Raw genomic sequence first — 15456 nt, 5'->3', positions numbered from 1 at the left:
TCTGGATAATATTAAGAATTTGAGTACTATGCTGAATAAATATTCAACTTTTGGTGGACTGAATACTTGACATTAGGATAAGTGATAGTCATTCCAATTTTTAAGCTGTCTCTAGTCAACTGGTTGTCTTTGAAAGACACCCAGAAGGACGAGAGTAAAACTGGAGAGCAGCCTCATGAATGTGATAGCAAGTTCAGTTCAGTCACTCAGTTGTGTCTGACTTTCAGACCCTGTGGACTGCAGCACACCAGGCTTCCCTGTCCATCACCAACTCCTGGAGCTTGCTCAAACTCATGTCCATCTAGTCAGTGATGCCATCCAACCATCTCATCCTCTGACATCCCCTTCTCCTCCTGCCTTCAATCTTTCCCAGCATCAGGGTCTTCACCAATGTCAGTTTTCCTCATCAGGTGATAGCAAGAGAGATGATAGAAAGAAGGCTGATTTTTTTCATGGGATAAATAGCCCTGGTAGCAAGTTCCAGGTAGCAAGACTCCTATAGTTCAAGGACAGATAACTGAACAATCGTTGTTGAGGGGAAGGATAGGAAGAATTTATTATTTTCTTGCCTTATGCTTCAAGAGAAAGAATTGACCTTTATACAATAGCCTTTGAAATTCTTATCATGCCTTATTCTCCAGAGGGCTTCTCAGGTGGTGCTAGTGGTAAAGATCCGCCTGCCAATGCAGGAGACATAAGAGACGCAGATTCGATCCCTGGGTCAATCAGATCCCTTAGAGGAGGGAATGGCAGCCCACTCCAGTATTCCTGCCTGGAGAATCCCCACGGATAGAGGAGCCTGGCAGGATACAGTCCATAGGGCCGCAAAGAGTTGGACAGTACTGAAGCGACTTAGCATACATGTATGTATTCTTCTAGAAGACAGAAAGAAATACCTAATAAATAACAACATCTATTAAAATGTTTGATTTGTTCAGACGATATATGGGGAAAGCTGTTAGCACTAGGGGTTTCTTCTATTTCACCTCTCTTCACACTAATCCTGGGTCTGTTTTTCTGCTCTCTAGATTCAAACTCTCCTAGGGCTCAGTGGCAAAGAATCTTCCTGCCAATGTAGGAGACACGGGTTCAATCTCTAGGTTGGGAAGATCCCCTGGAGAAGGAAATGGAAACCCACTCCGGTATTCTTGCCTGAGAAATCACCAGGACAGAAGAGCCTGGCAAGCTACAGTCCATATGGTTGCAAAGAATCAGATACGACGAAGGGACTAAACAACAACAACAAAATCCAAACATAACTTCACTGTTTCCTTTTTCCAAAATCTATGATAATGTGTGAATTAGTTCAGAGAAAGTCATAACCCAATTAGTCCCATGGCACTACCATATCCTCCACCTTTCATTTTATTAGTAATAAGGCTGCACTTTGCTCTCCATGGATCTGATTTCTAAATTCTAAATTTGCTGTGAGTAAATGAAAGAGTGTTTACTTATAATGCCCTAAAATCCAGACACCACTTTGTTGTACAATTCTCCTAAGCATTTTCTTACTTATCCCACTGCTTGTGAATATCCTCCCTGACTTTTGACAGACAATGAACTACATGAGCTCTAAGATGGATTGTCTATTTACAAATGAATTATGTTATTTACATTATAGAAATATTTTTAAAATATTTTACCCAGTAGGTAATTTTAAAATTTTATTTAACTTTTAAATAAACATATATTTTCTCTTTGTATGTGAAAATAATAATCTGTTCTTCATTGTTATTTTTCCCTAGAAAGTTATTCTACACAGTAATATGTGGGGAATGTCATTCAAATTTTTCTTCTTATCATACTTTTAGCCGAATTTATCATATTCTGTTTTTCAATTTCTCTGATTTTAAGGGGAATCTGGAATAAAGTAAAATTCATTGTTGTCTAAATAATTAAACTACTTATCTTATATTGTTTATTGCATAATCATTTCTTTTCCCAGTAAAGTGTAGTTATATATTTTTCATACAAGAAAATTTTGCATGAGAGAATAATTCCCTTCTGCTGTAAAGGGCTGTTTCTCCTAGTTTCATGTTTCTGATTAAATATAAATTCATATCTTTATCATTCTCACATGCATCAAATAGGGAAAATGTATCATTTTCTCTAGAATATTCAAATACATTTTATTAATCTTCAACAAATATTTTTAATTTTATTTATAAAATTCCATATTTTCAACTGATAAAAACATTCAATTCTTTATTCAGAAGTACCCCATTTCCTTTTGTTATAATTGCTATTGTAACAACCACTGTAGGAAAACATATAAAGTACAAATTATAACCAATTAATTCAGAAAATTAGAAGGTCAATCTGAAAGTTTATTATCACTTGACTATCAGAAAAATCATGCTGAACAATTGAAGAAGCAATGTCAAAACATACTTGGTGTCCGAGATCTGTGTTGAAATTAATGTCAGTCACAAAATTTTGAAATTCAAGCCTGCTTCCTTGAGCAATTACCACTCATTCACTTACTCCTAGGGTTTAAGATGTACAATCTCTTAAAGATGCAAGGAATAAAAAATAAACATAGAAAGAGCTAGGATTATTGAAGCAAAAGAAATTGCATGCATATACAGCATCCAAATATTTCCACAGTATTTGTACTTACACAGAGCACATACAGTAAGCCTTAGTTCCTCACCACGAAGCTATTAAGAGCAATGTCATCATCTCCAGACACAGAAAGTCTACACACTCTCTAAGTGATTAAAGACATAAAAGAATAAGAAAATAAATCTATAAATAGATCAATTATATGAACACAAACATTTAAAATGTTGATAAATAGAACTTCAATAAATAAATTTTATATTCATAGACATTGAACATAAAGTTGATGGTTGATGAAGAATAAACTAGTTATTTAGAAAAAGGTCAGATAATGTTATATAACATCCAAGGTAAAACAGAAAATGAGATGAGTTTTTAAGCATTTATGAAACATGAAAGTTAGAAGGTAAGATGCAAACACATGTAGCAATAGTCTTTGATGGAGAAAAGAGCCAAATACAGTTTTCCACTATATAAATGAAATAACTTTGTCTCTGGCCCCTGGGATGCTCACCACTGTCTCTCTGGCTATTCAGACACACTCCCTGATCAGTGGTATCTATTGCCTTTGCACACTTCAATAAAACCCTACTTCTCAGACCATTCCTTAAAGGTTCATTGGAGTCAGTGGCCACTCTTCATTCACTATCAGTGCTCAATTACCAATATCCTCCTCTCCCCTTAAACACAACACTGAATTCAATGCTTCCTCTTTGTCGTTCCAAATTGAGGTACACTCTAGTATCCACCTTTGATTGTGGTTGCACCTGAATAATGGATCGTCTGTCTCTGCTTACTGAACAGGATACCCTAGTCTCATCTTAATTTTGAGATTACAGGAAGCAAAAACACATATGCTGATGGATTTGACGGAGTATCTCATGGAATGTCACATGTTTCCCTAAATTAACAATAAAAATATATATGATTAGAGTTTGAAATGAGGAAAAGTTATATTTAAAGCAGGATATCTGAGTGAGAGTTCAATAACTAGTAATAAATTATGGTATTTTCCATTTTAGATTTTTATATACATATGCAGTATATAGACAATTTATAGCTTTCTAATTTATATTTCCAGGTAAATTTTGAAGTTTCTATGTGAATAAATGTACACACATGTAGCACACACATAAATATATATTCACAGACACACACACACACATTTGATCATTTCAATGAAACTTTTTACAGCTATTTATGAGAGCTTTATTACCTAAATAATTGCTAATGTTTTGAAAATATTATACGTAAGGACAGTTCCTTACTGGATAGATTTATGGAGCATTGTAACACCAGTATGTTTAAGTTGATGGAGCATCAGTCTAGTCCACATCAGCTCATAAATATTGGGTACTTCTGGGTAGACTATTTTTCTGAGATTCTGAGATACATCAGAAAACTATTACTGACAATATCATAACTCTTTTATCTTAGGTGGTCAATCTAGCTGAAAATAATGTATTCTTTAAAAATGTGAGTAAATATTTATGCACACTTACCTCAGATTCACATGCACATCATTATAGGTCACAATAAAATAAAATAAATTAACATAACTTCTGTATGATCAAATAAGGAAAAAAACAATTATTAATTATTATTTATATTTATTGAATTTCAACTCATATCTGTGTTGATGCTTCAGATTGTGTTGTCTAATATAGCAGGTACCACCCACATATGGTTACTAACCCCTTGAAATGTGATTGGTTCAAATCGACATGTGCTATAAATGCAAATATATGCTGAATTTGAGAGGTTTGATATCAACAAAATAAAATATTTAATGTATATTTTGCATGAATAATATACCAGAATTATATTTTTTGTATATTTGTTTAAATAAATTAATTTTACGAATACATTTTCCATTATGTTTTATTAGACAGCACTGGTACAAGTTAGTCTTCCTATCCTTGAAAAGGCCATTATTTATTTTTCATGCATCTGCTTCTCAATATTGAAAAGATAACATTTATTTTCTTCAGTAAAACATTTATTTCTTTAATTAAAAATTAAAACTTATTTTTATTCCAAAGAAAATACTCATAAAATACGCAATATGGGAAGGATAGGCTACCCACTATAGTATTCTTGCATGGATCATCCCCATGAACAGAGGATCCTGGTGGGCTGCATTTCATGGAGTCACAAAGAGCCTGGCCCTACTGAGCAATTAAGCACAGCACAGCTGTGTGACATGTTAAAATAGACAGCTATGTGACATAAAGAAGAGATTTACTGAAATGCACAGAAATGAATGGACATTGGGTTTTGTGGGGAGAAACATACTCAAGGTGCAATACAAGCCCTTTTTGAGATCTTAGTTCAGTTTATGAAGCACACATGTTGAGGTTTCAGTTCAGTTCAGTTCAGTCACTCAGTCGTGTCCGACTCTCTGCGACCCCATGAACCACAGCACACCAGGCCTCCCTGTCCATCACCAACTCCCAGAGTCCACCCAAACCCATGTCCATCGAGTCAATGATGCCATCCAACCATTTCATCCTCTGCTGTCCCCTTCTACTCCTGCCCTCAATCTTTACCAGCATGAGGTGGCCAAAGTATTGGAGTTTCAGCTTCAACATCAGTCCTTACAATGAACACCCAGGACTGATCTCCCCTAGGATGGACTGGTTGGATCTCCTTGCAGTCCAAGGGACTCTCAAGAGTCTTCTCCAACACCACAGTTCAAAAGCATCAATTCTTTGGTGCTCAGCTTTCTTCATAGTCCAACTCTCACATCCATACATTGAGGTTTATCTTATTCTAAAGTTGAGATAGAAAGAAAAGACTTTAAAATATCGAGAGATTGTGATAATGGGAAGCAAATAATAAGATAGAGGTGATAAAGGACATAAGTAAGGAAGTGATAAGAGTAGAGGGAGAGAAAAGAGAACCAAAAAATACAGACAATTTAAGTTATCCATGGAGATAACAAGTAATATTTAGAAAATAAAAAATGTATGACAGAACAAAGAAAAGTAGGATGATAAAATAAAAACCATCTTTCTCAAGTGTGAGAAGTTTATGATATGTGGTAATCAATTAAACATTTTTTTGCTAAAATTCCATTTTAGTCAAGAATATGTAATGAGAGATGTATTATTTGCTCTCACCATCCATAAGATTCTTTATGACAGATTCTTGCTTATAGCTACTTAATAATTTTATATCTCTAATGCATCTGTTTTAAACAGAAGCTTAAATGGGTGAAATTCTTTTTTTTTCTAAACTTCTCAAAGAAGAAAAATCACTATGATAAAAAAATTAAGATTATATTTACTCATAACATCTAGAGTAAAGTAGTAAAATACAGTGCTAGGAAACAAGATACAATGTCTAAATTTTGGAGAAAAAATATAATCATGTAAAGAAGTAGTGTGTGATTACATTAACAAAACAAATACAACCATCAGAATAACACAAACAGAATCTTTTGATATGAAATAAGTAATGGAATGGATTTCCCAGGTGTTTTAGTGGGTAAAGAATCTGCTTACAATGCAGATTGTAAGGAGATGCAGGAGACTCGGGTTCGATCCCTGAGTTGAGAAGATTCCCTGGAGGAGGGCATGACAATCCACTCCAGTATTATGGAGAAGCCCATGGACAGAAGAGCCTGATGGACTAGTCCATAGAGTTGTAAAAAGTCAGACACAACTAAGGCGACTGAAGATGCATGCACACAAGTAATGGAATACATTCAATATGTTTTGTGTTTTCCAGACCACCCTAAACTTCACAAAAATAAAATAAAAATCATAGAATATGAATTTGAATGCAGAATGTGTAAATGTGATATAGTTATGGCAGGAAAATAGAGAATACAATAATGTTTATATACTTAACTCTCAAAAACTGATTCTATTTTCTTTATTTATTGTGTATGCCATATGATTCAGCAGGATCCTCATGTCTTTGGCAACATTTTACCACCTAGTATTTTGCCTAGGGCTGCCTTCACGTCCTTGTTCCTCAGACTATAGATGAAAGGGTTCAGGCTGGGAGGTAATATAGAGTATAATGCAGACATGAAGAGATTCAGTGATGATGCAGAGTTATAGTTGGTCCCCAAATAACTGGCAATACCAGAAAAGACAAACAATATCACTACAGTGAGATGGGGTACACAGGTAGAGAAACTTTTGAACCTGCCTTGTGCAGATGGAATCCTTAGGACAGCTGAGAAAATGTAAATATAAGAGGCAATCAGGAAAAGAAAGCATACAAAAGCAAAAGTACAGCTAGTGACAATAAATGCATATTCTAGAATTTGCTCTTCTGAACACGCAAGTGTGAGCACTGAAGGAATGTCACAGAAGAACTGATGCACTATATAGGGCCCACAGAAACGCACAGAGAATGTACCTGCAACATGAATGGATCCATAGACACACCCACTAGCCCATGATGCTGTCACCATCTGCAAACAGGTGCCTCTATTCATGATTATCTCATAGTACAGAGGATGGCAGATGGCAACATAGCGGTCATAAGACATCACTATAAGGAGGGCATACTCTGTGCCAGCCAAAAAAATGAAAAGAAAAATTTGTGAGGCACATCCCAGGAAAGATATGGAATGGTTTTTGGTCAGAGAGTTTATGATGGATTTGGGCACAGTGACAGAGATGTAGCAGATATCAATCAAGGACAAATTCTTTAGGAAGAAATACATGGGCAACTGGAGACGCTGGTCAGTCTTGGTGAGAATAATAATGAGGAGGTTCCCCATCAGTGCTGTCAGGTAAATCAGGAAGAAGAATGGAACATAGAATCCTTGTAGCACCTGATCATCAGTGAATCCCATGAGCAAAAATTCTGTTATGGTGGTAATATTGGTTAATTTCTCAGTCATGCTGATTCCTATCTGTAAAAATAAAGATTATACTAGTAACTCATTCATTCAGCTATGGTAACATTCACTTTTATTAAAACTCTTGATATGGCATGGCCCTAGGCATAGTTCATAAGAGTAACACTTGGAAAATGCAGTGATGTCCTTTATTATATTAACAGAGAGTAGATGGAAATATAATTGACATTAAGCAGAGTTTAGAAAAGGACAAAAATAAAATGAAATGCTATCTTTTGGTTCTTTAAAGAACAGAAAAAGTTTTATTATATTTCATGCTTTAGATACATGGCAGACAGGTCTAAAATCTTTGAGATAAATCTGTGTACCAAGCAGCTAACATACTTTACTGGTATAGCCAAAATGGAAAACAGCATTTCACTTTCTTGCTCCAGAAGTTATTTGGCAAATACTGCTCCAGACCACAAGAAAACAATATAAAGTAAACAAAATAAAATACAGAAAATAAAATGAATTAAAAAGACGACCATGTATAAGGTTGTCAAATGAGATCAAAAATGATGCAGAATAGATTTCAGGAAAAACATGTGAGAATCATACATTAGTATTACACTGTGATACTAACTTTTCTCATTGATATAGGATAGAAATATTCATAATAGAAGTATGCATACATGCGTGCTAAGTCACTTCATTGTGTCCAACTCTGTGTGACCCTGTGGATTATAGCCCGCCAGGCTCGTTTGTCCATGGGATTCTTCAGGCAAGAATACTGGAGTGGGTTGCCATGCCCTCCTCCAGGGGATCTACCCAACCCAGGGATCAAACTCATGTCTCATGTCTCTGGCATAGGCAGGCAGATTCTTTAATACTAGTGCCACCTGGAAGCCCAATAAAATTATAAGACATCAATACTGACATTTTCAGAACTATTTACTACAGATCTAGTCCTGATATGGTAGTCCATCAGCTTAATTCTGACAAATTACCACAGTAACAGTGACCTTGTCTGTGTCCATAAAATGAGTCTCTCATTGACACTAGCTTTCTTTCAAACAAAATGTGTGTGGCATGGTCTGGGCATGTAGAAAGAACTAGAATCATCACAATATCCTCTAATCACCTCAGTTCTTGAAACAAATTATTTGGATAATTTTCTTACCAACTGGTGTAAATTTCTTCCACGATGCATATGACAACAATGAAATATCTTTCTGGGGGGCAGAAGAAGAAAATCACTTGAGTAAATATACCTTTCAAATTTATCAAAATTAATAGAGTTTTCTTTCCATTCATTAAATCTGGCATTCAGATATAAAGTGAGAAGAAAACATCCTAATAACCACTTTAGGATGGGGCACATCTATTCCATCTTGTATTAGTTCCTTCTAAGAACATGTAAACAAAGTATTAGTCATTGGTGTCTGTCACCTAAATACACTTTTGTTCAAGAATAACTGCCTGTTACATGACCAAAGGTGTTTAAATACCTCTACTATTCCTATATGATTGGTGGGTTTTAAGCTTTACCTTCAGCCTCTGGCATTGGTTCAAGGTTAATGATCTTATATTTCACATGAGATTATATTTATATAATTGGGGCAGAAATTAACTAGAAGAAATGGTCAAGGGTTCTGATGAGAGAGAGCATATTTCTTGAGGGACAAGAGGGCAACTTTAAATCCCTGGACTTAGGATCATTTAGAAGTGTGATTTACCTCTTGCTACAGACTTTCTGTTACGAGCATATCACAACAACTCTATGAATTCATTCAACCTGTGCCTTTTTATTTATTGATGAATGGTAATACTGAGATTTTAATGAAAAATAGAACATCTGAATTGAAGCATTAAAATTTAAATTCAGGAATGCATATTAAGACATGGATGCTGTTTCATTTCCCTTTAGTTCTGCTATGCTTTGTATTTTTAACACTAGTATATATTCAAATTTTAATTACTTAAAATACCAAGCAATGTAGAAAAACTAAATTAAAATAAAACTTGCCTCACTCCCACTTTTATACCCAGGGACCACAGGAGGTGCAAGTGTGGGAATGTGTCCCCCAGTACATATTCTGTGACTGTGGTAGTGGTTTAGTCACTAAGTCGTGTCCAACTCTTTCTGAACCCACTGTAGCCCACCAGGCTCCTCTGCCCATGGGATTTCTGAGGCAAGAATACAGGACTGGGTTGCTATTTTCTTCTCCAGGGGATCTTCCTGACCCAGGGATGCAATACTCATATTCTGCACTGCAGGTCATATCTTGCATTACAGGAGAATTCTTTTCCACTGAACTACCAGGGAAGTCACATCCTGTGACTGTACATAGATATTTTTTTCTTTGTTTATACTTTTAATTGCATGTTTCTCTCTACATTGATGGTGCATCCACTCACATTCACAAAGCATGGTTCACAGAATCACTTTTTACGTGCAACAGTGTTTCACATGTTTTCCTGCTTTTATCTAATAGTGTATTAAAGGTTATGAAGAATCAATATTTGGTTTTAAGTCTGTTTTCACTATCATGTATAACATAATTTTATATAACTTGTGCACCTGTTTTCAAATCCTAAAAGATGACGCTGTTAAAGTGTTGCACTCAACATGCCAGCTAATTTGGAAAACTCAGCAGTGGCCACAGGACTGGAAGAGTCAGTTTTCATTCCAATCCTAAAGAAAGGCAATACCAAAGAATGTTCAGACTACTGAACAATTGCACTCATCTTACACACTAACAAAGTGACGCTTAAAATTCTCCAAGCCAGCCTTAAACAGTACGTGAACCATGAACTTCCAGATGTTCAAACTGGATTTAGAAAAGGCAGAATAATCAGAGATCAAATTGCTAACATCCATTGGACCTTAGAAAAAGCAAGAGAATTCCATAAAAATATATACTTTTGCTTCATTGACTACACTAAAGCCTTTGATTGTGTGGATCACAACAAACTGGAAAATTCTTCAAGAGATGGGAAAACCAGACCACCTGACCCACCTCTTGAGAAATCTGTACACAGGTCAAGAAGCAATAGTTAGAATCAGACATGGAACAACAGACTGGTTTCAAATTGGGAAAGGAGTACATCAAGGCTCTATATTATCACCTTGCTTACTTAACTTCTATGCAGAGTATATCATGTAAAATGCCATGGATGAAGCACAAGCTGGAATCATGGTTTCCAGGAGTAATATCAATAACCTCAGATATGCAGATGACACAACCCATATGGCAGAAAGTGAAGAAGAACTAACGAGCCTCTTGATGAAAGTGAAAGAGGAGAGTGAAAAAGCTGGCTTAAAACTCCAGTCAAAAAACGAAGATCATGGCATCTGGTCCATCACTTCATGACAAATATATGGAGAAACAATGGAAACAGTGAGACACTTTATTTTCTTGGGCTCCAAAATCACTGCAGATGGTGATACAGCCACAAAATTAAAAGACGCTTGATCCTTGGAAGAAAAGCTATGACAAACCCAGACAGCATGTTAAAAAGCAGAGGCATCACTTTACCGAGTTATGGTTTTTCCAGTAGTCATGTAAGGATGTGAGAGTTGGACTGTAAAGAAAGCTGAGCACTGAATAATTGATGCTTTTGAACTGTGGTGTTGGAGAAGATTCTTGAGAGTCTCTTGGACTGCAAGAAAATCAAACCAGTCAATCCTAAAGGAAATCAGTCCTGAATATTCATTGGAAGGACTGATGCTGAAGCTGAAACTTCAATACTTTGGCCACCTGATGCGAAGAACTGACTCACTGGAAAAGACCCTGATGCTTGGAAAGAAGACAGGAGGAGAAGGGGATGATGGAGGATGAGATGGTTGGATGACATCACTGACTCGATGGACATAAGTTTGAGCAAGCTCCTGGAGTTGGTGATGAACAGGGAAGCCTGGTGTGCTGCCGTCCATGCAGTTGCAATAGTTGGACACAACTGAGGAACTGAACTGAACTGTCTTCAAGTCGGTTCTGCCTAAGACTCAGAACCGACTTGACAAACCAGTATGGTTTACTCATGCAGGTGTTCTCTTAAGCTATGTTAATGAGACTGTGTCTTTGGTTGGAAACCTGCCTTTCTTCCAGATTCCTATCAATAGCTTTATGACCCAGGACAACTCACCTTGTGCCAATGTTATCTCAAAATGCATCTTGCGGGTGAGGGGCCTGATGCCAGTCTGAGTTTTGAGATATTTCCTTTCTCCAATTAGCAGACTGCTAGTAGCTATATAACATCCAGCTGAAGACTAGCAGAGGGGGCACTTTTTCTGCCCCCTTCTGATATCTGTGTCAGAAACTTTCTCTGTCTCTTTTATACTTTAATAAAACTTTGTTACACAAAAGCTCTGAGCAATCAAGTCTCATCACTGGCCCTGGATTGAATTCCTCTCCTCCAGAGGCCAAGAATCCCAACGTCTTTCATGGATTAGCAACAACCTTTCAACATCACAAAAAAAAACTGAGGTACTCTTTTGGAACCACAGAAAGATAAAGAGAATGTTCCAACTGAGTATAAGCCTCCAAAGATTCCTCCCAGCAACCAAGAAGCAGCTGCACACAGACTTCCCCATTCATGAAAATGTCATAGTGCAGTGGGTGGCAGATGGCCACATATCGATCATAGGACATGGCTGTGAGGATAAATACCTCAGACCCTGTAAAGTGAATTACCAAAAAGACATGCAACACACATCCTGGGAAAGAAATAGTGCTATTGTTGGTAAAAGACTTGACAATGGATTTGGGGACTATGATGGAAATAAGACAGAAATCAAAGAGGGTTATTTTTTCAGGAAGAAGTACATGGGGGTGTGAAGACACTGGTCCAAGGTGATTAGGACAATAATGAGAATATTTCCCATGAGAGCTGCCAAGCAAATCAGCACAAACAGAAAAGCCTGGAGGACCCAGATCTCTCTGATGTCAGAGAATTCTACCAGAAAAAATTCCATCATCACTGTGTAGGTGTCCATTTTCTTGTCTCTACCACACTTGCTATGGAATAAATAAATTTAGTAGCGTTAACAGATTTCTTTGAAGTTTTTTGTTTGTTTGTTTGTTTGTTTGCAGAATTCACATTTAACTTTTTGAAAGTTCTTCAAGACATAATTCTCTGAAGTTTACCTGTTTTATCAGTTTCTAATGAGTAAAGACTGGCTATACAGTGAGAGCTTTCTTCAGCTGAGAAAAAGTGGTGCTATTATCTCTCTTCTTCAACAGCACATATAAATTAATGAAGCTTTACTGCATATCAAAATTGCATACCTATAATGAGATTGATTTACAGTTCAATTCAGTTCAGTTCAGTCCCTCAGTCGTGTCCAACATTTTGCGACCCCGTGAATCGCAGCACGCCAGGCCTCCCTGTCCATCACCAACTCCCAGAGTTTACTCAAACTCATGTCCATCAGGTCGGTGATGCCATCCAGCCATCTCATCCTCTGTCGCCCCCTTCTACTCCTGCCCCCAATCCCTCCCAGCATCAGGGTTTTTTCCAATGAGTCAACTCTTCACATGAGGTGGCCAAAGTATTGGAGTTTCAGCTTCAGCATAAGTCCGTCCAATGAACACCCAGGACTGATCTCCTTTAGGATGGACTGGTTGGATCTCCTTACAGTCCAAGGGACTCTCAAGAGTCTTCTCCAACACCACAGTTCAAAAGCATCTATTTTTCGGTGCTCAGCTTTCTTCACAGTCCAACTCTCACATCTATACATGACCACTGGAAAAACCATAGCCTTGACCAAACAGACCTTTGTTGGCAAAGTAATGTCTCTGCTTTTTAATATGTTATCTAGATTGGTCATAACTTTCCTTCCAAGGAGTAAGCGTCTTTTATTTCATGGCTGCAGTCACCAGCCACAGTGATTTTGGAGCCCAAAAAAAATAAAGTCTGACACTGTTTCCACTGTTTCCCCATCTATTTCCCATGAGGTGATGGGACCAGATGCCACGATCTTAGTTTTCTGAATGTTGCGCTTTAAGCCAACTTTTTCACTCTCTTCTTTCACTTTCATCAAGAGGCTTTTCAGTTCCTCTTCACTCTCTGCCATAAGGGTGGTGTCATCTGCATATCTGAGGTTATTGATATTTCTCCCGGCAATCTTGATTCCAGCTTGTGCTTCATCCAGCCCAGCGTTTCTCATGATGTACTCTGCATAGAAGTTAAATAAGCAGGGTGACAATATACAGCCTTGACACACTCCCTTTCCTATTTGGAACCAGTCTGTTGTTCCATGTCCAGTTCTAACTGTTGCTTCCTGACCTGCAAACAGGTTTCTCAAGAGGCAGGTCAGGTGGTCTGGTATTCCCATTTACTATGAAGTACTAAATGGCAATTCAAATTTCTGTATTGCCAATTTATTTAAATATTTTATGCCAGTATATTATAGAACTTTTGTGTGTGTGTAAACAGATGTTTTAACCTCAAATGTATGTTTGTAAGCAAGACACATTTGAAAATGAAGCAATAATAGTTGGAAATTCAGTATTAGTGCAAATTTCAATTTAGTAAAATAATGACATACATAATAATCAGTTTAATCATCTCCATAGCTTCCCTGGTGGTTTAGATGGTAAAGAATCTGCCTGCAATGCAGGAGACCTGGGTTTGATCCCTGAGTGAGGAAAATCCCCTGAAGGGAGCGGCTACCCATTCCAGTATTTTTGCCTAGAGAATTCCCTGAACAGAGGAGCCTGGCAGGCTTGGCTTTTGGACCCTATGTGACAAGTCCACAGGGTTGCTAAGAGTTGGGCAGGACTGAGAGACTAGTACTTTAACTCTCACTTTAATGAAGAGAAGAATAGGTAGATGAGAGAAATAAAGGATATGTCATAAGACATACTTAGAAATGCAATTGTAATAGAAAATAAAAATTAGAAAAGAAAGTGTTAACAAAAGGTAGAAAGACCTGATTCACTTCACAATCAGTCACTCACACAAACCCACATTACCTACAATCACTCTATTTACTTAATCTCATATCTGTTTGAAGTTAGGCAGTTTTTCTTAAGACAATAAATCTTCACTGTAAAAGAAAGGAGTAAAACTGTCTAGGTAAAATTATGTTGAAAAGTTTGTATTTCAAGAAGGATAAAAATTTCCTTCTCAGAGAAGACAGAAAATAGAATGTATTCTGTTACCATAAAAGAGAAATTTCAAAACAACCGGTAAGCTTTGTCACTTGCCATTATTTTTAGCTAACAAAATTCTGAAAGAATCAGTACTAGACTGGGCTTATTGAGTACAAACACAGACAAATGAGCAAATCTCATCAACTTCTCAATTTGCTCTAGAGGTAAAACTCTACAGATCTCTAGTATTTTCTTTATTCTAAAAGAGTTCTTTTTTTTTTTTTTTTTCCCAAAGCTTGCTTCGGTGGAGGCTTTAATAAAATGTTATCAGCTCTCACTTAGCTATAAAAATGAATGCATTTGAATCAGTTCTAATGAGGTGGATTAACCTAGAGCCTACAATACAGAGTGAAGTGTCAGAAAGAGAAAATAAATGCCATATATTAACTCATATATATGGAATCTAGAAAGATGGTACTGATGAGCCTTTTTGCAGCTCAGCAATGGAAACACTGACATAGAGAACACACTTATGGGCAAGAGTATGGGGTGGGGAGTTGAAGAGGAGGGTGTGATGAATAGAGAGAGTAGCACAGAAGCATGTACACTATATATGTAAAATAGATAGCCCAATGGAAATTTGCGTATGACTCAGGGAACTCAAACTGGGGCTCTGTGACAACCTAGACGGGTGGAAAGAATGGGAGGTGGGAGGGAGGTTAAAGAAGGAAGTGATATATATATACCAATGGCTAATTTATATGATGTATGGCAGAAATCAAACCAATATTGTAAAGCAATCATCCTTCAATTGAAAATAAACAAAAAATATTATAAGCTCTCAAGTTAATGACTCTTTAAATCTTTGTGAAAATTATTTTTTTAACTGCCTACTTATCAATAGTTTCTCATAGATCAATTTAAATATAAAATCTTAGATATATCTCTGAATCACAAAAAACACCAAATTCAAAATGTATTACCTTAGTCATT

This window comes from Dama dama, chromosome 9, assembly GCF_033118175.1.
Source record: "Dama dama isolate Ldn47 chromosome 9, ASM3311817v1, whole genome shotgun sequence".
Lineage (NCBI taxonomy): Eukaryota > Metazoa > Chordata > Mammalia > Artiodactyla > Cervidae > Dama > Dama dama.
This window is presented reverse-complemented; position numbering follows the sequence as displayed.